This window comes from Onychostoma macrolepis, chromosome 07, assembly GCF_012432095.1.
Source record: "Onychostoma macrolepis isolate SWU-2019 chromosome 07, ASM1243209v1, whole genome shotgun sequence".
Lineage (NCBI taxonomy): Eukaryota > Metazoa > Chordata > Actinopteri > Cypriniformes > Cyprinidae > Onychostoma > Onychostoma macrolepis.
In genome coordinates this window covers 748,998-775,610 of record NC_081161.1, presented here as the reverse complement: position 1 = coordinate 775,610, position 26,613 = coordinate 748,998, and the positions used below count along the sequence as shown (strand labels likewise).

At 35.0% G+C, this 26,613-nt stretch overlaps 1 protein-coding gene across 40 annotated transcripts in view; it reads right to left on the bottom strand.

Moving 5' to 3' along the window:
- Window positions 1–26,613, bottom strand: part of LOC131543457 (receptor-type tyrosine-protein phosphatase delta) — a 336,697-nt gene that overhangs the window by 177,235 nt on the left and 132,849 nt on the right. For all 40 annotated transcript variants that reach the window (XM_058780793.1, XM_058780808.1, XM_058780795.1 and 37 more), the window contains one exon: window positions 19,845–19,893. The gene's annotated coding sequence lies outside the window, so the exon portion shown is untranslated. The remainder of the gene's footprint in view (window positions 1–19,844; window positions 19,894–26,613) is intronic.

Genomic DNA, 26,613 nt, shown 5'->3' with positions numbered 1-26,613 from the left:
TATATAGTGAAAAAGAATGAGAAAAAAAAGAAGGCTATTTCGTGTTAAACAGGTTGTTTTTGAAAGTCGGAAGGCTAAAGCTTTTTATTTCATTGATTTTTATTGATGACTGTAGTGCTAATATTTCAATTATAGACCTATAATTCATTGCATAGCCTAATAGACCTGTTTTAAAAGACCTTTTTTAAAAACATTTTAATTGAGGAGTAAATAGCTTAATCGTTTGTTATCCTTGCAGCACTGCGGTAATATTGCTGGGCAAAATAATTGTAATTTTAATTTATTAATAGAACTAACTTTATAATAATAATAATAGGCCTAATAAAATAAGAATGTAACATGCTTACATTAATTGGAAGTGCCAAATCCTCTTAATATTGCCAATAATTGATGCTTTTGACAATATCTCTGGCTATCGGTTTGCCACTGGTCAGAGGCAGCATGTTGCGTCGTTTGGGCACATTTCACACACTTTAAGTTCTTTTATTTTCCAAATGTAATAGGATTAGTCCAACGAATCGTTTGGTTTGTAATGTGTACCAAACCGAAAGCCTCGTACCGAATGGTTCAATGTGAATACGTTTATAGTTACACACCTAAAAACAACCATTCACAGTGTTTCACATTGCCGTTTATGTTCAAAATCCCCTGTGAGAAGTCTAATGTGTGTTCTGTAAAAACACACTGAAATATTGATATTATCATCTTGAACACGGTGGGTCGGTTCTAGTGCATTTCAAATCTTAGTTAATTTACGTATGCAAAAAAACTGTACTTGCAGATAATATAATATGAATGAAATTAAAGGTAAGCGCATGGTCTATAGTGCACGGCGCAGGTGCACTTAGGGTGGATCCGAATCCACTTTTGCTAGTTTAACGACGGGAAAAACGGTCGGTGCGCCCGGCACATGGTCTAAAAGGGTTGTCCCTATTCTCTTAATGAGTAATGGGTGCGTTTTGGGTAAAACATGCAATAAACCAATCAGAGTCTCATCTCCCATTCCCTTTAAGAGCCAGTTGCGCTCGCGCCATGGCGGATTCACTATTTACATGGCAGAATTTGCAAGCGCAAAGACTGAACGCGTCTCCAGAGAGGAAACGGATCTGCTCATGCGCGAGCAAATAGGTAGGCTAATTGTGACATGTAGGCATTTTTATATTTATGTAGCATACACAATAATAATATTTTACATTGTAATCCTTTAATTTTTAATATTTGACATGTTTGTGTGCTGCTGTGCATCCCCGTGTACGTAATAAGCAGAGTGTATGCATGTTTTGGACTCTTTGCACTCTTTAAATAACAACAAAATAATGCTCCATTGACTTTAAACCAGGATTTAGTTGGTCAATGGCGCAGTCTATTTCAGCTGCCTCAAAATAGCAACGCGCAAACAATGCACCTGAACACACCTCGATTTCAGACCAGCACGACCATGAGCGCACAAATGGGTGGAAATGCATTTGCTATTTAAACAACATGCCACAAGATGTGAAAATGATAACTGCGTCAGGCTGAAACTAGCAAAAAACACTTGCGTTGCGCCTGGCACTGCATTGCACTAGGTGTATGATAGGCCCAGAGACTTTCATGACTGTGTTTCTAAATACACTTAAGCATACTTTTTAAAAAGTAATAATGTTGAATTTAATGTTTTACTTTTAAGTAAATTTGAAATCATAGTTTAAATAATCTTTTGTCATGTTTTTAAAAAAGTACACTTATTCTGATGTGCTGACTAACATACTAAACCACATTAAAAGTACTCGATTATCATTTTAACTGTATGCTATTCAGCATTACTTTTAAAGTTAATAGACTGTAAATGTACTAAATTGCAAATACAAATATAAATACAAATACATGACATACGTTTCAATAGAAATGTACATTTTAGTTGATCATAAATGCTTGTCAGTACATCCAGCAGTACTTTTACCATATTTAACCATATAACCATAAGACAATACAATTGTTAAACTTAGGTCCTAATTTAAATACTTATGGGGATTAAAAACACTCTTAAATTTCAGCTAATTTGCATTTTATATAAATTTAAACTGAAGAAAAAAAAAAAAAAAAAAAAACTTTAACATTTTGTTCACACTTAAGTATGTTATTTAAAGTATATTATTTCTGTATTAAGTACTCTTTTGTCAAGCATGTTAACACTACTTATCTTCACAAGGGGAGAGAAGAGACCAAGAGATCTGCGAGTTATAAAAGACTCACACTAGATCAATAGCAGCACGAGTGTTTGTCTGCAGGCATGAAGATGGCCATCGCAGATTAGAATAACTCACACACACACAGCGATGAATGAGTCTCCTCGGGCCCCGGGGACTCCTGAGCGCTGGACTGCATTGATTAAGCATTAAGGTGATCAACCCATCGGGGCGGCCATCGATCTGCTTCTTAAATGGACAGATACGAGCATCACGAGACCCTGAGGACTAACAGACCATCCCGACGAATGAAAACAGAGCCCACAGACGCAGGAAAGCAGACTTCAGCTGTACATGATGGGCAGATTTCACTGAATTATGTCTAAAATGCCAAAGTTAGAGCTCGGTATTGAGACACATTTCACAATTTGACTTTGATTCACAAGCTTCTGATTCAATTCAATTTCAGTTCATTTGGATATATACTATATATATATTTTTTGTTCATGGACAAAATCTCTCAACAAAACTATACTGTAAACTATACAATAAACCACGTCAGTTGATATATTACTAAATTACCATTAAAGTGATTCATAAACAAGCAAAACCTCAAACTGAAGATGATTATATCATAAAAATGTATTATTAAAAATAATGAAAACATATTTTTATGAACAAATTTATATATATATATATATATATATATATATATATATATATATATATATATATATATATATATATAGCTCATTCTTTGTTTTTCTCATTGTGATGGATGATTAAGGAATTGGGGCTTTGTTTTCCTCCTATTTATATTTCTGTGAAACAGGAAGCAATAGCTGGATAATTTCATGTTCATAATCACCCTGGAGTGCTCAAAATTGTGAATATACTTCAATATATTTGTGTGTGTGTGTAAATATATATATATATATATATATATATATATATAAATACATACATACATAATCAGCCTGGAGTTCTCAAAAATATACTTCAGAGATATTTGTGTGTGTTTGTAAATATATATGTATATATATGTATATATATATATATATATATATATATATATATATATATATATATATATATATATATATATATATATATATGTAAATTTGTTCCTGAACATATGTTTCCATTATTTTGGGCCAGTGTGCATTAGAGAAAACATTTATTTCATAATATTTCCTTTTAAATCTGGCATAGTTTAGTCATAGTCTTGCCTTGCTTGTTTTCCGTGTTCTGATTCTTGCCTGTGTATTTTGGATTTCCTCTTTCATCTTGTCGTTCGGACTCTGTTTGCTCCTGCCTGTGAGAAATGTACTCACTTCTGTGAGATACTGTATATACAGTGTATATATATATATATATATATATATATACATATATACACACACACACACACACACAGAGTCACACACATATACATATATATACATACATATATATACATATATATACATATATATATATATATATATATATATATATATATATATATATATATATATGTGTGTGTGTGTGTGTGTATATATATTAGGGGTGTCAACGTTAACCCATGCGATTAATCTAAAACAAAATAATGCGTTAATATTTTTTTAATGCAGATTAATCATTTAATAAGGTTTACTTTTGATAATAGTTGGGTAAATGTATACTGGGATTGAAGCGATGTGGCTTGGTAAATGTTTTATTGCCAGTATAAAGGCTGATAATGGCCGAATAAAAACAAAAGAATAATAATAAAATAATAATAAGGATTATGTCTCATGCCTGGCGGAAGTGTGAAAGGTTCTGTTTCCTTAAACTAGTTTGCCATGCATTTCTTTATTTCAACACATTTCCAGGTAAATCCTAGTATTTTAAATTTGTGATTAATCATGATTAATCACAGTCCACGACTGTGATTAACACGATTAATTTTTTTAATTGATTGACAGCACTAATATATATATTATTCAATATGTAACACTTGAATGTTAAGGGATGTCAAATCCTTCACTTCACATTTTCTGAGTCTAAACAGCAGCAGACAGACAGCAGAGCCCAACTCAACAACAATCCTCTGCGTTCATGAGAAGCGACAAGTCCAGGTGTCAGTTCCCGCTTTAACTCAATCCAGCAGCGCTGCACTGAGCTCACGCATCCGCTCCAACACAACCTTGTGCACACGGGTAATTGTCAAGGTCTTTCGGATCAATCAGCATTGATCGTACACTTTCCTGCTATTACTTGAGCTGAACGAGTGAAATGAGCTCTAGAGGAACTGAAAATAAAGCGCCACTTGTCTGACCTCTGACCCCTGTGGAAGGTTTCTGCATATATTGCTGAATTTATTTTATATTCAATCATTAAAAGATTCCACTCTCACTTTTTTCTGATTGGTCATGAAATTCTGCCGTCCAATGCATTCGGCACTAAACTGTTGTCGATCGTTTTTTTCACACTCACATAAAATCCTTTACACTCAAATCATTATTTCATGTCTGCTATGTATTGTGAGTAGTCAGTATTAATAAGCACATCACAAAGTAAAGGCTGATCCTAAAACAGGTTTATTTTATGAGCGCTACCATCTGACTGCACAAAATACTTTTCATATCCAGTCTCTTTTTGGGAAAAGGTTCAATTAAAAATTTGATGTATATCAATAAAAGTAATGATTAAACAATCAGGTCTTTTACAAGCCAGTGTGATGTAGTATTTTTATCTGTTGCTTCTTTTTTTTTTTTTCAGGCCAGCAATGGATCCATCCAAATCTCAAGCAAATCTGTCAAACAAACCCATTTATTTCCCATGTCTTCCAGCCATGTTCACACTTAATATTTCATCTGTCTCTCTTTTTTCCCCAATGCCACAAGCAATGATAAGAGATCCAGAATACTTTTCTTTCCCTCCTTCTACCACACACACACACACACACTTCTGAAAATAGTAGGATGTCCTCATTTCTGCACAGTTTTTTATCTCCTTTGTTTAATAAACTTGTATTTTTCTAGTATGTCCTAGAATTTGCAGACACACAAAAAGCATCATGGCATTCTGATTGGCTGGCTTTGTGAAATCGGAGCGCACAATGTTTTAATCTGTCCACCGTGAAGCTGAGTTGTTTTTACATTCCCACACACTGAGTGATTCTGAAGAACATCGGCAGCTGGGTTTGATAGCGCTATCGAGTCTTTAATGAAGATATTCAGAGTTTTTCACTGAGACATCCTCACAAAAATATATCCCACTTCTCAGAGGTTTTTTCTAAATTCAAATGGTCACTCTCAAACCAGTGTTTACTAAAATGAGTTGGAATTCAATGCAAAGACAAAAGTACAATTTTTTTTTATTTTTTTTTTATACATGTATACTATGCATTCAGTTTGCATGGCATAAATTTCATCATCAGCATAATATGCACATATTGTCTAATTTTTCCAACCATGCATACACTGGTTGCATACTCAGCTTGCATATGCGTCTCCAATTAGTTTGTCCACAAAGTGGCGACACTAAGTGTTGTTTCAAAGTAGAAAATTAAACAAAAGAGACGCAAAAGATGACACTTTCTAGTGTGCAAGCATTGAGCGCCAGTGTTTATGCACGCTATGAAATGAAGTATGGAAAGGCTAAGCACATACTTTAAACATTCGCATCAAAACTTAAGTGTTCTTTAAAGGTGCAGTAAGCAATTTCTGAGAAGCGATGTTGAAAGTGGGTCAGACCGAGCACCAAAACACACATGTAGCCAATCAGCAGTAAGGGGCGTGTCCACTCGTGATGAGGGAGGTGCTGTTTGTGAATTTGGGGGCGGGGCTATTAAGAGAGGGGTGTGATCATTTCGGCATAACTTCTAAAGACAAATAGCAAAGATACTGGACAAGAATGAATCTTAGTTTTTGTTGTCTGTACATTTTGCGTCGGAATTGAAGTGTTCTTGTAGCGAAACTAGTTTACCGTTTCCATAATGAGAAACTCCCCCAGAAACGAAGTCAAGATCTCGCAGGATCTCAGAACCTCGACAATGAGGGCATATTAGTTTGCTCGCACTGATCCGAATGCCGGCGTTTGATTAATCTCGATGAGCGTTTGGCGAATTATAATGCCAGAAAATGAAGGAAAGCTCATTTTTCGGGATCCGTTGGCGAGGCATTGTTTGGAGCTGATTTGAGGGAGGCCGAGGGTTGTGGATTTGATGAGGACATGTTAATATCTACTATTGAGACAAGATAAGATCTTCATTAGACTTAGCGCTAGCGCGAGGGAGGTCTTATCGGCGTCTGAAGGGAGCGACGGCGAGATTAGAGGAGAAGGCCGGCTTACACTTCACCGTCAGTCCCGAGGCTTTGTGATGGGGTCAACTTAATTTTGTTCCTCTGATATTAAAAACCTGTCTGAGATAAAGAGTTACTCTTTATTAGCTGCGGAGGGAAGCGGGCGGGAGGACGGAGACTGACTCACCGTTCTCCAGGAATTCTGTGAAGACAAGCCGGCCTTCCTCCTGCAGACTCAGAAATATCAGATTTCTCAAAGCCTTTTCTTTCATGGGACACGGCCGGTGTGAATCACTGGTGACTAGCGAATATAGAAATGTAACTAGAGAGTTGTGATATGGAGTTTGCTGTTTTCATATAATTATTAGAAATTTAATGACACCGATAGCAAAAATGTTTGGTTGGAATCACACTTAGAACATTTTTTTTTTTTTTTCCAGATGATGGATCATGAATTTTCCATGGCCGGTGACCAGCCAGCCGGTCTGCTGATTCTGAGCCGGTCTGTTTTGTTGTTACACTTATTGTGACTGATAGTGTATTTATATTGTGCCAGAACAGAAAGTTATAGATGCATACTATGGTAGAAAAAAAAAAAAAGTATATATATATATATATATATATATATATATATATATATATATATATATATATATATATATATATATATATATATATATATATATATATATAATATGATTTAAGTATGCAACATTGCACGGCCAAAATGTTTCAACACGATTGCAATGTGATTTTATACAATAGCAGTTCAATAAACAATACATTAAAATAAAAATAGTTCCAATCAAAGCCACAGCAGAAGTGTTTTGTGTCTCCGAGCAACACAGTGGTGTTTCGTTACTGAATGAATCCACTTTTTGTACGAATCAAGTGAGTCAATGATTCAGTAACACATTCATAAAGACAGTAGTGACTTGCCTTATTTCTTAATGAATCAGCCATTTGAACGAATCTGTTGAATGAATGACTAAATGACTCACTCATTCATACAGTCATTTGCCGCCACCTACTGGTTTGATTTCATATTTAACATTATCATTGCATTTTTCCCAACATTTCTTATTTATATATATTTTTTTAAATGTTTAAAACATTAACCTTATGAAATTGTTCATGCATTCAAAATGTTGCAGTGTAAATGCATTTATGGCACCTCAGCTTCATCAAACAGTTTGTGTAAATACATCTAAAGCCACTTCAGATGCAGTTTCTGTGTTCCCTGCAGTGGAAAGATGGAGTTTGTTGATACTGACGCAATGTTTTATAATGGATGCTCATGTGTTTTGGAGAAGTTTATGAGGATCATGTTGTTTATAGACATATAGGCATCAGACACTCCAAACACAGACACAATTGCATGTTCTGACAGAACAATTATTCACTGATGACGTCGAGCCTCCTTCAGATCGAGTTTCCACACATTCAGAATGTTTTTATTTTTCATTAGTATTTTGGTGTGTTTAGTGATTCTGAATAGATCTGTAGTAGTTTATATGCAGTCATTTGGCATTTCCCTGTGGTCTTGTTTGGTATGTCAGGCTGACTTGTGATTATTTGTTAAAATTACTGTATAATTGAGCTTCACGTATTTTTAAGTTGTATAGAATATCTGCATCCCAACAAGCTTTTATTTATTTATTAATTTATTTATTTTTCACTTGGTAGATCTCGGTTAGTTTCTCATTTGAAAAGTAGATCCCCACACAAAAAAAGTACGGTACCCTTGCTCTATGGCATAGAAATAAAACATTGCATTGCTAGCTTTTTTTTCCTTCCCAACATTTTTCAGCCCTGCTCTATGGTCTCCTCTCCATCTAAATGTCTGGGGCCTAGTGAATACAGACCTGCTGCTGCTAGAAAAGGCCCCTGTTCTCTAGGAGGTTTATAGAGTAACATAATAACAAAATGATCTATAAGCGAGATTGAGAGTCACGTTTACTGAAAAATAGAGATCTCTTCACCAAAAGCAAAAAAAAAAAAAAGATGAGATTTTCTATAAAATTGCTTCTCATATTTTAAAACCTGCAATATAATTTGAAGTCCGACACACGGCGCTCATTAGAAGCCATACTTTCTTGAGTCAATCATAACAAATCTCTGCACAAGTTCTTCCCTCTTCAGTTAAAGCTCACCGCGAGCGAAACGGAAATGAACAAGACCTCCATTAAAGCCTCAAATCACTTCATACAGAATAAAACACACTCAAAGACTTTCATATCAAGCTGAGTAAATTGCTCTTGAGTGACGTACTGAAAGAGATTATTAAAACATTTGATATTTTCAACAATGTAAAATAATTTGGGCCCCGTTCTTATCTAACTGGAAGTTTCCCAGAACTACTTCAGAGTTTCTCTCAATAAACCTGCAACTCATTGCAAACTCACTTGGTTACAGTTCATCATCTCATGCCTCAATGCTACGAGTTACAGAGCTGGGTGGATTAAAAATTGTTGTCCGTTACTGATTACAAATTACAGATCACATGATAAAAAAGTAATCATGTTAGGTAATGTATTTTAACTACTTTTTAGATTACTTTTAGATTACTTTTTTTTTTTAATCAAACAATACATTTATCATTAAATATTGATATTATTCTCACTGATATTTAAAAAAACAACAACAACAAAAAAAACAAAGAGAAATAAAATATATTAATTTTTTCTTGGTAGTCCCTTTTGAACATTCTGTTGACACTAAGTAATGTTGCAACTACATGTCAACAAACTCTCATAAGAGTATTAGTAGACTGTCTGCTTCATATCTGGTAACTCTTTATTGTGATGATCTCCCAACAGATATTCTACTGACTGTAAGTAACTTTGCAAATACATGTCAACTTCTAACCCTAACCCTACCAGTCTACTAATACACTACTAACACTCTTTGTTACTCTAGGTTAGTATAAATGCAGGTGCAATGCTACTTATAGTCAACAGAATGTGGACCATCAAAATAAAGTGAAACCAATTTTTATTTTTTTTTATCAACATCAAAAAAAAAAAAATGCATTAAACATTACATTAGTGAGTTGACCGTGAGTGAATAGCTCAGCTATTTTCCTTCAAATTCATAAGCATGGTTTACATATTTATTTATACAACATACAGCCAAAGATAAATGGTATGACACAGTAGGATTTTTGGAATCAAGAGAATCAATAAATTATGAATAATTGACTGCCCTTATGTGAATAATATCTAATCATGCAATCCATAAAAATGTAACTGTAATCTGATCATGAGCATTATAACATTCTTGGAACCGGTTTACAATCCACATGCGTTTACATGTAATCAGTTACTACCAGCACTGATAAGTTATTATATATTTAAATTAATCTAATGAATAAACTTTTGTTCAAGGACGAAAAAAAAAAAAAAATAAAGTACAAAAGTCTCAAAGACTGATGGACTGGCCAAACAAATGCTTGTTGCAAAAATTTGGTGCAATACAAATTTTATATGGCTGCTAAGACGGTAAATCCAGAAGTAGGTCTCAGTTTAGTGAACTCTGAGCGGAGGAAGATTGTTTTCTTAATTAAAGATGTATTGCGAGTCCCGTAGGACACAGTCAGGTGCGTAAGCTTGACCTGTTTTCATCTGAAGGCTGATTTTAATGTGTGCACATCTGTTTGCGCTGCATCTGCTGTTGAGTGTTTGTTCTGTCGTTTCTCATTTTGTCACTCGTCTGTAACAGTTTGCTTAAACCCTTGCACTGTTTTATCCAGCTTGAATCTCTGGAAATTCTGTTAAAGACATAGTTCAGCTAAAAATGAAAATTCATTATTTACTCACTTTCACTCTGTTGTGTGAAAAAAATAAAAATAAATAAAAATCAGTTTATGGTGACCATGACTCGAGCTGCAGTAAAAATAAAAAAATAAACAAACAAACAAAAAAAACTATTATATTAATATTAATTTTATGTGTTTTTGCAGTCTTCTACAATACTTTCATTTCGATTTCATTTATTTTACTTTACTTTTAGTATTAATAATTTGAACACTGAACATGCAGTGTCAACTAATAAAAGATAAAATATATAAATATTAGATGAACAAAATATATTTCTGCTTAATTTCATTTAAAATTTACAAGGAATAGGTTTAAAATATGTCATAAAAGCATAATCATGTGCAATATTCAAGTCTTCTGAAGTCATATAATGCTTTGTGTGAGAAACACTCATATTTGTGTTTATTTTTTTTTGTAAGAAGTTGACAGATGCTATGAATTGTTATGCAAACACAATGTACTGTCCCACTTTATATTAGGTGGCCTTAACTACTGTGTACTTACATTTAAATTAATCATTTGGTTCAATGCACTTATTGTGTACATACATGTTTTTACATTGTACTTATATATATATTTTTTTTAAATACCTATATGTAATTACATCTGTAATTACATCTGTAATTACACTGTGGACCCATCACTTACACCTTAACCCACCCTTAAACATTACCCAGACCACCAAACCTGTCTCTAAACTACCCGTATCCCACCTCAAAGCAGCAAAAGTGTTTTGCAATACAACATGAACACAATAAGAACATTGTACTTATTTTTTGATGTAAGTACATAGTAGTTAAATCCACCTAATATAAAGTGGGACCATACAGGTGCATCTCAATAAATTATAAATAAATTGTCATGGAAAAGTTCATTTATTTCAGTAATTCAACTCAAATTGTGAAACTCGTGTATTAAATAAATTCAATGCACACAGACTGAAGTAGTTTAAGTCTTTGGTTCTTTTAATTGTGATGATTTTTGCTCACATTTAACAAAAATCTCAACAAATTAGAATATGGTGACATGCCAATCAGCTGATCAACTCAAAACACCTGCAAAGGTTTCCTGAGCCTTCAAAACGGTTGAGTTGGTCTATGGCACAGTCTATTTTCAGTTCCTCAAAATAGCAACGCGTCAACGATGCGCTTGAACATACCTCGTTTTCAGACCAGCACGCCCATGAGCGCACAAATGGGTGCTAATGCATTTACTATTTAAACAACGCGGCGCAGGACGGGAAAATGAGAAACGTATCGGGCTGAAACTAGCAAAAACACTTGCGCCGCATTGCGCCGGTTGTATGATAGGGCCCTTAGTGTTTGATAACTTTATTAAATTAGGCTATATTTTCTTGCTGAAGGGCACAGGTAGCTATATGACATTTATTATAATGGAGTTTTGTGAAGATTGTTTTAAGTTCACTTAAACTAGAAGTTCTTTTTTTAAAGTCTAATAAATGTTAAATCGATAACTCTCAATTATACTGCAATGTTGAATGGCTATAGTAAATGGTTAAATATTAGAAAAACAATTCATAGAGACATCAGTTGGTATCAGTGATACTTTCCTTCAGTCCATTAGTTATTTTTAATCAATTGACAGCACTAATATATATATATATATATATATATATATATATATATATATATATATATATATATTTATTTACTGCCACTCAAAAGTTTGGGATCAGTGACATTTTTATGTTTTCTTTGTTTTGTTTTGTTTTTTTAAGGAGTCTCTTCTGTCTTATTGCAAATTTTATTTATAACATCGATTTCCTATTTTAATATACTTTAAAATATAATTTATTTATCTGATGCAGTGCTGAATTTTCAGCATCATTACTCCAGTCTTCAGTGTCACATGGTCCTTCAGAAATCATTCTAATATGCTGATTTATTATGAGTATTGAAACTGTTGTGCTGCTTAATATTGTTTTTTTTGGAATGTGTGATACTTCTTTCTTTGATTCTTTAATAAATACAAAGTTAAAAAGATCATAAAAATAAAATTTACTTTTAAATAAGTACTTTTAAAAATGTACTTTTAAGTAAGTCTTTACTATGACTTTTTATTCATTTAACACATCGCTCCTGAATATAAGTATTAATTTCTTTAAAAAAAAGAAAGAAAGAAAGAAAGAAAGAAAGAGAAAGAAAGAAAGAAAGAAAGAAAGAAAAAAATTACTTACCCCAAACTTTTGAATAGCATTGTAACAATTTTTTTTTTAATAAATTATGTTCCTTTTAACTTTTTATTAATCATAGAATCCTAATATATATATATATATATATATATATATATATATATATATATATATATATATGAATATGAATATAAATATAAATATCAAGGTAGCACAGCGGTTTCCAACACTGATTATAAATCAGCATAGAATGATTTCTGAAGATCATGTGACGCTGAAGACTGGAGTAATGATGCTGAAAATGCAGCTTTGATCACAGAAATAAATTATATTTTAAGGTATATTAAAATAGAAAACTGCTATTTTAAATTGCAATCATATTTCACCAATTTCTTTTTCTGTATTTTTGATCAAATAGATACAGCCTCGATGAGCAGAAGAAACTTCTTTAAAAAACATTAAAATCTTACTGATCCCAAACTTTTTAGCGGCAGTATATATTGTGAAATCTTGTGATATATACACACACACATATATATATATATATATATATATATATATATATATATATATATATATATATATATATATATATATATATATATATATATATATATATATATATATGTGTATATATATATATGCATACAGTGCCGTGAAAAGGTTTTTGTCCCCTTCCTGCTTTTTTTTTTTTTTTTTTTGCATATTTGTCACACTTAAAAGATTTAAATCATGAAAGAACTGTAATTAACCACATTATTTTAGAAAGCAGAGTTAAATTTCACTAGCCAAACCCAGGCCTGATTACTGACCTGTTGAATCAAGAAATCACTTAAATAGATCCTGTCTGACAAAGTGAAGCATGCTTAAAGAGCAACACATCATTCCGCAATCTTAAGAAATTCAAGAACAGATGAGAAACAAAATAGTTTACATGTATCAGTCTGGAAAGGGTTATAAATCAATTTCTAAGGCTTTGGGACTCCAGCAAACCATGGTCAGAGCCATTATCCACAAATGGAGAAAACTTGGAACAGTGGTGAACCTTCCCAGGAGTGGCCGGTCTACCAAAATTACTCCAAGAGCACAAAGACGACTCATCCAGGAGGTCATAAAAGAACCCAGAACAACATCTAAAGAACTGCAGGGCTCACTTGCCTCAATTAAGGTCAGTGTTCATGATTCAACAATAAGAAAGAGACTCGGCAAAAACAGCATCCATGGGAGAGTTCCAGGGCAAAAGCCATTGCTGACCAAAAAGAACACAAAAGGCTCGTCTCACATTTGCCAACAAATATCTTGATTATCCCCAAGACTTTTGGGCAAATATTCTGTGGACTCATGCGACAAAAGTTGAACTTTTTGGAAGGTGTGTGTCCCGTTACATCTAGCGTAAAACCAACACAGCATTTCATAAAAAGAACATCATACCAACAGTCAAACATGGTGGTGGTAGTGTGATGGTCTGCGGCTGCTTTGCAGCTTCAGAACCTGGATGACTTGCCATAATTGATGGAACCATGAATTCTGCACTCTATCAGAAAATCCTGAAGGAGAATGTTCGGCCATCAGTTTGTGACCTCAAGCTCAAGTGCACTTGCACCAAAAACACAGCAGCAAGTCCACCTCTGAATGTCTCAAGAAAAACAAAATCAAGGTTTTGGAGTGGCCAAGTCAAAGTCTGGACTTAAATCCAATTGAGATGCTGTGGCATGACCTTAAACAGTCCATTCATGCTCAAAAACCCTCCAATGTGGCTGAATTCAAACAATTCTTCAAAGAAGAGTGGGCCAAAATTCCTCCACAGCGATGTGAAAGACTCATTGCCAGTTATTGCGAACGCTTGATTGCAGTTGTTGCTGCAAAGGGTGGCACAACCAGTTATTAGATTTAGGGGGCAAGTACTTTTTCACGTAGGGCCAGGCAGGTTTGGACAGCTTTTTTCCCTTAATAAATGAAATCATTATTTCAAAACTGCATTTTGTATTTACTCGGATTATCTTTGTGTAATATTAAAACTTGTTTGATGATCTGAATCTTTTAAAGTTTGACAAATATGCAAAAAAAAAAAAAAAACCTTTGCAAAAACCTTTACACGGCACTGTATATACAGTTATTTTATTTTTTGGAAAGTTCTCATCTGGTCCTTTAAGTTTTTGAGTGACGTTTGGTCTTTATTCAATATGCTTTTTTAAAATGTACTCAGAATGATTTGTTGTTGGTTTTATTTTTAGATTAATGAATTTGTTTAATGTGTTTATTATTTATTTTTAACTCTATATTGAAGCATCTCCCAAACAATCCCAGCAGTCCGACAGTCTCGTTCTGTTATTCCAGCTGGCTTTTGTTTTGTTCTGATCAGTAAATCCATCTTGGCGAGAATAAAAGTGCCACAATCTTTCCCTGCCGTAAAAGCCCATCTGAACAAATTTCTTTAGTCAAGTTTTAGTTTGAGTTTTATTTGCGTGTGAAGTTTATTAAGCAGTATGACACATCATTCCTGATAGCCATAAATTGACATCTAATTCTCCAAACTAAAAAAACGTTTCCATCACTGAATCCCTGTCAGAGCAGGATGTTTATGTATGGATCTCATAGCAAACTGAGGAAGTTCATGAAGTTGTATAATGAGTTATTCTGGAGAAGTTTGCGTGTGGAAGAAGAGCTGATTCCATAATGAAGATAATTAACTTCAAAGAGCTGCGTCTGGACCGCTGGCTCGGGTTTTTAAGGGAAATGAAGAGGAGAATTCAATTATCGGAGTTTTCTGAATCGTGACTGTGCAGAAATAATTATCTCTCGTGTTTTTTGTGCATATGTTAATTAGACCTTTAGAGTCAATAGGAGAACAATGTTTAGACACGGGGTAACGACTAAACGAATACAGTGAAGGAAAACGAGGCTACAGTGGCAGGATCTGGTGAATCTCGCTGGTCTGCGGTGAAACTGGGTCTCTGTTGAGCCGGAGGTGCTCTGATCTCTCACACATTCATCTCAATGACAGCTGCTTGGCTGGAGTCACCTGTGCTCACTACTGCTGCCAGACTCTTCTGAGCCAATCACACGAGCTCTGAACGTCATGTGACCAGTGACACTCTAAAACATCCACTGTTCAAAAGTGTGTGTGTGTGTGCGTGTGTGTGTGTGTGTGTGTGTGTGTGCGTGTTTTTGTGACAAATGAGGCCACAAATTTGTATAATGACATGGTTATGACAGGTATTACAAGGAGAAGGTGACTTATGAGGACATTTCCCCATGTCCCCATATTTCAAAAGGCTTATAAATCATACAGAATGATTTCTTTTGAGAAAGTAACTGCAGAAAGTTTCCTGTAAGGGGTAGGGTTAGATGTAGGGTTGGTGTAGGGCAATAGAATATACAATTTGTACAGTATAAAAACCATTATATATAATAATGTCAGGCGGAAACCTCCTATGTCCAAATTTTTGTCAATTTCATATTTTTTCACAAATTGATGCTATTGGTCAGTCCCCACGTGGGTCTGTTATTTCTACAAATTATTAACCAATCTAAAGTGTTGAAAATAGCTTAACTCCATTGGACACTTCAACTGTCTGAGAAGTCTCGTAACTCCACCTCTTCTTCACTCCGCGGGAGCCTCGGGAGAAAAAAGGGCTGTTTACTGGCGCCAAGTAAGCCTATCTTTGGATAACTCTATCTGTGTTTTAGACAATAACAAGTGAAAATAGTGAGGTTAGATACATTTGAGTAGGCCTGTTTTATTAAAAATCGATAGCTGTAATGCTTCGGTGCAGAAGAAAGCCCGTGAGCCACAAAGGTAAATTTGCGAGCAGATTAGGCTAATTTCCACCTATCAGACAGCTTAGTCAGCTCATCGTTTTTTGTATTGCATTACTTATAGCTCTTAAACCTTTAAAATAGAGTTTACGAAGATGTATGTAACCACAGTCATTAACTATTGTAGCCTTTTCTCTTGTCAAAAGGCTCAACGCGATCGCCGACTTTGTTTGCGTGCAGATTAATTTCCGCCTATTAGACAGCCTCAGTTTATTGTTTTATTTTGGTATTGCATCACTCATAGCTCTAACGTTTAAAATAGAGTTTAGGAAGATGTATGTAACCACAATCATTAGCTTTGATTAGCTCTTAAAGCATGGTCTCTTGTCAAAAGGCTCAATGCGACCGCAGACTTTGATGAACACTGCTGTCCGTACCATTCTTATCAATGACAGCGTGATCTCGTATCTCTCTGCTCCCAAGTCATAAATCTTATATCTCCGATTAAACATGATTTTGGGGAAATGTTGTGTTAATGTTGGTACACAACAGTATATGATAGTAATATAAGGTATAATACCAACTTTAATGATACAATGTTTAATAACTCAAAAAATATGCCGTTTTTTAAAATAATGGTTTTGGAGATGCGATGATTCCGCCCGACAGCGACGATATATATATATACACACACACACACTAGTTTTTTTTTTTTTCTTTCAACTGAAAACTGTGTAAAAATATGATGACAAAAAATGAAAATCTTAACAATAAGTATCTCAGTGATGCTAAAATAACACTGGACTGAATCAGCTGCATCACAGGAATATACTACATACTACAATAGAGTTATTGAAATTATATTAATAGTTCACTGTTTCCCCTGTATTTCTGATTAAACAATTGCATACATATATATATATATATATATATATACACACACACACACACACACACACACACACAGAATACATAGATATTTCATTCTGTTCTCAGTGTAGAAAGATTATTTTTGAGTCCAACATCTATCAGCAGGAGAACATGCTAACCAAACATCTAAAGGAATAATTTCCCTAAAAATGACAATTCTGTCATCACTTTTGCATGAATGATACTATACGCGCTGCAGAACACAGCTGAACTTCTGTCTCACTGCTGGAATACGGAGTTATTTCATTCCGGTGTTTGGTCCATCTGTAACTCTTTCCCTCACCACACGAGCAACACGATTCAGCGGCTGTCAAGCGGCTCTCAGCATTTCAGATCTGTTTGATGCTGATTGCATTTAAAATTTAAAACCAGCCTCTGATAAAAATACACAAACACATAAAACACACACACACACACACAAACACATATGTGAATCACCTGAACTATCAGCAGACAACTGCATTTCAACAGTTTATAAAAATCATTATGTATATGGAACATCCCCATAAAACATGGAAACCAGTGTGTGTGTGTGTGTGTGTGTGTGTGTGCACGTGCATGTTTGTGACAAATCAGGACATAGATGTGTATAATGACAAGGGTATGACAGGTATTACAAGGAGAAGGTGACTTTTCAGGACATTACCGCATGTCCCCACTTTTCAAAACGCTTATAAATCACTCAGAATGTAGTGTATTGAAAATCTGAAATAGCAGACAGTCTCCTGTAAGGGGTAGGTTTAGGTGTAGGGTTGGTGTAGGACAATAGCACATACAGTAAGTACAGTATAAAGACCATTACTCCTGTGGAGAGTCCCCACTTTTCACAAAAACAAACGTGTGTGTGTGTGATCAGAGAGACAGACAGAGCGGGAGCTGTAGTTTTATTGTACAGACGGACAGACAGCGGCCCATTAGTCTTGTCTGCTGAACTCTGGGTAAACTGCGGGTGTAAATCGTGTCTGAAGGCCGTTCAGAGCTGAATCTCTTCTAAACTCACTGAGGTACACAAACCACAGTGTTTCTCCTGTTCCTCCACAAAATGACAGCAGTGACAGTAATGCTAGTAATGCTTCACACTCACTCTCCAGTTTATTTGTTCAGGATGCAGGACTCTAGACTGCATTTGCGACCATTTTTTGAGAATGTGCGAGTAAAAATTTGAAGTGGTCGCACGTGTGCGAGTGCATGGTCTGCGCAGCTCCAAAGCGTCTGCTTCAAATGGGATTTATACTTTCGCCTGGCTCCGCTTCGTGATCCTCCGCTGACCACGCGCACCTTCCCAAACGGACGAGGCTTTTATACTTGACGCGTTCGCCATTGAGATATTCTTTGAAACGACAGGGGGCGACGAGGAGTAATTTTCCTCTAAAACCATCGGGAATCACTGGTGAGAAGAAGTCATTTGCCGGCACAAGGCTTCTCGTGTGATGAATGAGTTGATGAATTAATAATTTCTTTATGAACTGGTTAAAATAATCTTAAACTTTTGGGTTATTTCGCATCAAACACAAGACAACTTTAAGCAAATAGTGTATAAATAGTGTCTACATTAATTCTAATTCTATTTTTATACAATACAAATAAAACGTTCTTGAATTAAAAAGCCTTGGACAAACTATGCAAAAAAATAAAAATAATTGCGACCAAAGTATGTGCTCGTGTGACCAACTGAGAAAGTTAAGAAAAAGAGCGACCGGTGGGAAGAATGAGTCTAGAGCCCTGGGATGTATTTCCAGAAACAACATTCCTTCACAGTCAACTATCAGCAGCTTCATTCAATAAACGGTTGAGATGAGAGTCAATATGAACTCACTTTAACCTACATTAATGTAATACAAAACAAATATGTGATTAGAAGCACTTATAAACCAAAAACATATATATATATATATATGTATATACAGATAGTTTATTAATATTATAACTTGCATTTTTGTAACAAAATAAATATAAAAAAATAATATAAATCTGTAAATCGCATATTTGTATATTCAAGGAAAAATAATAACAATACTACTACTACAACTACTAATAATAGTATTTTAAAGTGCATTTATAACATTATAATACTAATATTTATGGCTGTTTTTCTAAACATTAAACCAGAGATTTAGTTTTGGTTTATAAGTGCTTCTAATACATATAAATGGTGCAATTATATTTTTCCCCCAAAGCATGCAGTGCTACTGTCTCAAACTTAAAAATAAATAATAATTTAAAAAAAACAACAACATAAACAAAAAAAAAAAAAAAAAAAAAACAGGTTGCATGGACTGTCAAGAACAGCAGTGAGGAGAGGACCTGAAAGAAGACAGTAAGTGTAATGAGGGTCTTGGACTTGATTAAAGTGTGAAGCAGATCCGTTCAGATGACACACGTTCTGAAGAAGCGGATCTGAGGCGAATGAACACAAGTGATTGTTCATCATCGAGATCTCAGCAACATCTGCAAGACGTCAAGAACCAACACAAGAACCGACAGCACATTACAGAGACCAGAGTGTGACGAATCAGCGCTGATCAGCGGCTCTGCGGGACGTCTTCAGAAACACACACACACACACGGGTCACACTCGCTCATCACAGATCTACAGTCACAGATCCATCAGAGCCTTCAGCCGGATTCATCTTCATCTTCATCCGTCTCTAATGTCATCACAACCAAACTAACCACCACTAACACCAACCACGAGCCTGTCTCTGTGTGTGTGTGTGTGTGTGAGAGAGAATGTGTGTGTTGATCTTACTTTGAGGTTGCAGGAACAAAAATCAGTGGAACATTTTCCCTCCGGAGACCTGCACAAAAACACAGACATTTAGATGAGAAACTACATGCAATCAGACACGAATAAACGTATGTGAGTTTGCAAAATGTATAAGATAGTATCTATCTATCTATCTATCTATCTCATTTTAAGGAAGTCTCCTCAGCATTTATTTGATCAAAAATACAGAAAAAAACAGTGAAATACAGTTTAAAACAGCTGTTTTCTATGTGAATATCTGTTAATCTGTAATTTATTTCTGTGATGCACAGCTGTATTTTCAGCATCATTACTGCAGTCTTCAGCGTCACATGATCTTCAGAAATCATTCTAATATGCTGATTTGCTGCTCAACAAACATTTCTGATTATTATCAATGTTGAAAACAGTCGTGCTGCACAATATTTTTGTGGAAACTGTGGTGCATTTTATTTTTCAGGATTCACAGATGAATAGGACGTTCAAAAGAACAGCATTTATTTGAAACAGAACGTTATAAATGTCTTTTCTGTCACTTTTGATCAGTTTAATCTATTGGTCACTGATCTGTTGTCATATGAACACGCTCGTGTTTGAGAACGATGACACAATCTTGATTTGTAAGTGAACTCCTTTAATCACTGATATGGCACTCAGATATACTGTATAATTGTTATGATATTTCATCTGTAGCTTGTAGAAATAAAAATGTGCATAATGACGACTCATTTGAATTTCATTTGGCAGCAGTCATATTGAAAAGCGACTCTGACATTTTAGGATAATTGTGCCGTAACATTGTTATTTTTCATTAGAAATGTTGATTATATGCTTGGAGGAACACAAAATGTGACCGTCAAACCTCAAAATGTGTAAATTTAGGATTAATGGAGGCACATTTCTGTCTGGATAGAATTCACACTGTCAGATCTGTGTGTGTGTGTGTGTGTGGCTGTCCTCTTAAAACTGATCCACATCAACAGCAGCAGCATCAAGATTAAAGGTTTAAGGCAAATGAAACTCTGTATCAAACATCTCTGGGTTCAGTTTCTGGATGATTGAGCTTTTACATTTCATTTCAAATATCCAGAATCATTAGGTGCTGTTAGAATGTTTTACTACACTGAGATGCCAATTTTGGTCCCATAAAGCTAATCAAACCTGTACATACTGTACGTTCATACGTGCTGAAAACACACACACACACACACACATTTCAGGTGAAATCCTCTTTGGTGGGTTGTGAAGTGTTCACAAACACTTTGCAGAATAATTGTAACAAATCAAGAGGATCTTTTTTTTTTTTTTTTTTTAATTAGTCTTGCCCTATATATATATATTCTTTTTTTTCTTCACATGACAGATATTTTCATACCATCCACAAGACAAAACAACTGAATTTACAAAATAGTACCCTGTATAAAAAATTAAAAAATCAGAATACTAAAAATAACATAAATCTTCAAGTTGCTTCAATAAAAAAGAAGGGATATATATATATATATAATTGTTTTTCTTTATATTTATATGTAAAACATTAATCCAGCCAGTCTTAAGCACATACTGCACTAACATTAAGACACGGTGATGTGATCAGAGCAGAAACTCCTCACCGAACGCTCATAACAGACATCACGGCTGCGCTTCACAGCGATTGGCTGCCAGACGTGGTTTTCGCATCTCATTTGCATTAAGTTCACTGCTGGGAATCCCACATTTCCCTGCACCAGTGCGTCACTCAGCTTTCACAGAGAATCAACTGAATACTTTTATTTATTTATTATTATTTATTTTTTAAACTGTTTTTATTACTTTTTTTAAGTTATTACTGTTTATTATTTATTTTTATTTTCTCTTCTGTACAGCACAGTGGTCAACTTTTGTTGTATTTAATTGTGCTTTATAAATAAATAAATGAAATGAAATGTTAACATGTATATTTGTCAAAAAATAAGCATGTTTAACCAATTAGCCTATATTTCAGGGTCATCAAAGACACATCTGCGTTGAGGTTGCAATATCAGTCGACCAATACAATTATTATTTTTTTTAATAAATACAGATAAATGCATTTTCACACACCCAAACACTTCAGTTTCCAATCCAAACAAATATAAAGTAAAAAATAAATAATTAAATAAATAAAACAAAACAACAATAATAATAATAATAACAATAATAATGATAATAAAGTTGTTTTAATTTGAATACCATTTTAAAAATACGTTCACTTAACCAACACTTTAGAAAAGTAAGCTAGTGTCTATACAGCCCAAAATACTCACTATACTCTATACTCACACTCCAGCTGTAATTAAAGCCTGTAATAACTGTAACAGTCGTCAGGATAGCATAGCAACACCCTGGAGACCATATTTCATACAATGTCTAATAGCAGACTTCCAACAAATACAGAGTCTAGTTCCTTGTTGAAGTTTCCTTTGAAATAGAAGAGCACTTAATTGTATTAAATGTAAACTTCCGACCTTAAAAGTGTATTTAAAAAAAAAAAAAAGCGACTTTACAATAATGATATGTTATTAATTAAATAAAAGGCCGCTTAAGTGTAGCCTACATTAAGAGAGAACACTTACATGACTCTTTGTTAACACACTTAAGTACACTTTACCACACAGAGTCTATAATAATGACAAATTACAGCTTATTTTAATGTCAAGTTAAAAGTTACATTTAAACCATTGTTTTGTTTTGTTTTTTTGAAGTGACTAACATACTAAAGCACATGTAAAGTACTAGATTATTGTTTTAATTGATATATAATAAATGACTACTTCATTACAAATGTGCAATAACAAATATATTTAAATGCATGACACGCTTCAATGGAAATAACAATGTTAATGTTTAAAACGATTAGTTAATTACGAATAATTTGTTAATAATAATTTAGTTCATATACTTGAATATATTCTTTGATCTTAAGTGTATTATTCCATGACAAGTACTAAAGTGTGGTAAAGTGCACTTGTTTTGGTTTGTGATGTTGGCATGTCATCTGATTTGAAACTGTATTTGCTGCTGGATCTTTTCATTATTTTGTGTATATTTATTTATTTATTTAATTTCTGCCTGTGTGTGACAGAAGTTCATTTGCAAACAGGAGGCATTTGACTTTCTCTCTCATTTCGGCTTTAATTTGTGCCCCTTCACAGTGAAATTAACCCCTCTTCATTTCCCATCACTGTCAAGAGCGGGTCGCCACGGAAACAGTTTCTGTGGCAACAAAGGGAGGCGGCGACTGGAGAGCCTCCTCCTCCTCCTCAGAGCTCTGGATGAGGGGCTCGTTACAAAAATGGGCTCAGCCATGTTGAATTAGCACTAATTAGGATAATTACGCTCAGTCTCTCTCTGCTGGGGAAAATGGCTTCCGTAGAAAGTGGATGAATAAATTAGACAGAAAGTCACGGCACTGCAGCGTTTCTCAATCACAAGGCATTGTGGGCGACGGCCGAGGAGGCTGAGTCGCGTGTTTGTGCCGGCCCGGGCGTTACGAATCACGGCTGTTTTAACGCGTTCTGCTGCGACGCTTCCAGTAAACAAATGAAGCGCTGTGATGTTCCAGAGGAGCTGGAGGAGCTCCAGAGATGCTCTCAGAGCTTTGGCAGACAAACACCTTTAGCTGCGGGCCGGATTCATCCAAATGTTTCCTGTGTGTGTGTGTGTTCCACATCAAGTTTTGCAGTCATTTTCTGTTCTTGGTGTCATAATGCAGCATATATTATGTGGAAGATCAAATAATAATTAGATATATATATAGTAAATGCAATGGTAAAAGACTATAAAAGTTCTAAGAGTAGAAACCCAGTAACTGGTTAACAGTAGGTTCACTTCTATACACGGTGAACAAATGTAACGGCTAACAGGGAACATTCTGGCAAGGTTCTCTCAAAGTCATGAACAAGCGGTCTTCCAGTAAAGTTAACAGAACGCTTGTTCTGCGTTATCTGGTCTTTGATAATGTTCTTCAGAGCAGTATTATTTTGTATCATTAAAATACTATTAAAGTTTTTATTTATTTTTTATTTTCTGACTTCCTGTTAACTTTAGTTCATTTTTAGTGATTCTTGAGGTTTACTTATAATGTTAATAATGTTTGTTTTTTCAGAAAACAAATAAATATGTGGAAAAATGTTTATTTTCAACCCTCATTCTGATCCTCTGTCTAAAACAGCCTGTTTTAAGGGGCGTGTCCTTTAGGGCATGTCAGTAATCAGCCGCTGTTATGATTGGCTAACGTCACTGCATAGGAAACAGTATCAACGCTCCTTGCTATTGCATGTGAGTGTTTGGACAACATGATCAAAATAAAACGATAATTTCCAGACAAAGCATTTTGAAATCATTTACTTATGGTTTGTGATGCAGATCTAGTGTCGCTTCATCTTTCAACAGATGTGTCTTCGTGACTCTCCATGACTCTGTGCCTCGATTACAAAACAAAATCCTCCGACACGATCCGAGATGCCATTAAAATAAACTATCCACTCGTTCCTTACGCTGGGATCCTTCTGATATCTGTACAAAGACGTGAATGAGCTGATTAAACCAAACACGTCAAAGCGAACGATCTTTCACTGCATTTGTCCTGACGACAGACTCGTATCCGTTTACTGTATCCAGTGCAGACAAGATAGTGATTAGTGATAGTGATTGTGATTTCTATTTGCTTTTGACGTGACGTGACACTCGCATTCAGCGTGATCAAGTGTTAGCCGTTAGTGACTGAACGCCAGTGGGCGGGGCCTATGATGAGAAGAAGACTATTCGTCGATGTGTTGCTCTGGAGGCGGAGTTTATGCAAACGAATGAGCCCAGGTGACGTCACCTTGACCCTCGAATCCAAAACTAGCCGTTTTCTGAGGGTTATTACATAAATGTTTTTTTTATTGATGATGAGGACATTTTAAGACGATGAAACTTGCAGTGTGTATTAAGCATACAAAGACCTCTTCTGTGTCAAACGATCAAGGCGATTGTGGTTTCTCATGTCATGACTTCACATACTGAAGATTCAGAAATAATCGTTTTCTTAACTGACTGGGAATGTTAGCAGGACAATTGTTTTAAAGGTTGTTTTGGAAATGTGTTTCCTTTTTACCTTTATTTTTACAGAATTATTGTGGCAACCACAGCTGTCAGTTTTGTTGTGTGTGTGTGTGTGTGTGTGTGTTTTACAGTGTGGCCTCGGTCTTATTGCTAATTATTCATCAATACACGTTATTCTGAAGATAGACAATGGTCTTAATAACCTTTCATCAGAATGTATTAACCTCTGAAACGACTGTCCTTTTCCTCGGACATAATCAGTCCTTCTTGTTTTTCAATCAGCCAACCAATCAAAATGAAGTTCCGCCCACCCATTATCATTTTTTCTTATTGTTTTCTTGTTGCATTTGATTATGTAAAGTGGGTTGTTTCATGATGGGTATAAAATATTCCACATTGCGTTTTACAGTCATTCTGATGTTTACAACTGAGCGTAGTAAAACAAATGTTTCTGCTTTATGTGACTTTTGGCACTCTAGTGGTTCAAGTATAAAACAACAAGTTACTTAATTATTTGAGTTGTTTATAGACGTATTGTAGAGAATCAGGGTCAAAAGCAAAACAAAAATTTGGAAATCAGATATATGATATATTCACTCAAATGATTTTCTAAAACATACAGTTTCTTTAATGCGGCATGAATTGTAGCATGCAGTGACAGTAAGAGCAAATGCAGTGTGTGTGTGTGTGTGTTTGCGTGTTTTTGTGATAAATGAGGACATAAATGTGTATAATGACAAGGGTAAGACAGGTATTACAAGGAGAAGGTGACTTTTCAGGACATTACTCCATGTCCCCACTTTTCAAAACGCTTATAAATCACACAGAATGGAGTGTATTGAAAATCTGAAATAGCAGACAGTCTCCTGTAAGGGGTAGGTTTAGGTGTAGGGTTGGTGTAGGACAATAGCACATACAGTAAGTACAGTATGAAAACCATTACACCTATGGGATGTCCCCACTTTACATAAAAACGAACATGTGTGCGTGTACAAGTGAGTGTGTGTGTTAGATTCATCTCTGAGAAAACCAGCATACTAAACAGCCTCCTAATAAACTCTTCAAAATGCAGCGCATGTGAGAGAGTTTAGAGAATATCATTAGCTCAAGATAAAACAACAGAAGACCCAACATAATAACAACCAAATGTGTGTGTGTGTGTTTCTTCTGCCTCAGTGCTTCCAGAGATCTTCAGCCAGCGGGAAAGAGAAACACAGTTTCAGAGAAAAACACTGACCAAACAGTCAGAGAAATCCAAACTGAGCGGCCGTAAACGGAGGAGATCCGGCCATCGCTCCTGAGCAAACCAGATATTAACAGTGATAATGATGTTTGAATAAGCAGATTGGATGAGCAGCGAAGGTAAACGTCTTTAAGAACACACACACACACGCGGCTCTGCCTCGGGTTTCAGGGCATCAGATGCAGGAAAAGCGAGGAATTAGGGAAGGATTTAATGTGCAGTAAAACACAGCTGAGAGCAAACAGCTTCAGTTTAATCAAGCCGTCCTAATTATCTACAAATTATTATTGAACAATAATGTGATTAAGCTAACAGAAACTCTGAAGGGTCTGGTTTCCATCAGACATTAGTCATTATGTTCATAATTTCATTTTTACTTTTTCTTTTTTTCTGTGCGTAGACGGTTAAAAGTCGTCAGCACCAACACACTCTCACAGCAATACATCGTTAGTTGACATTCGT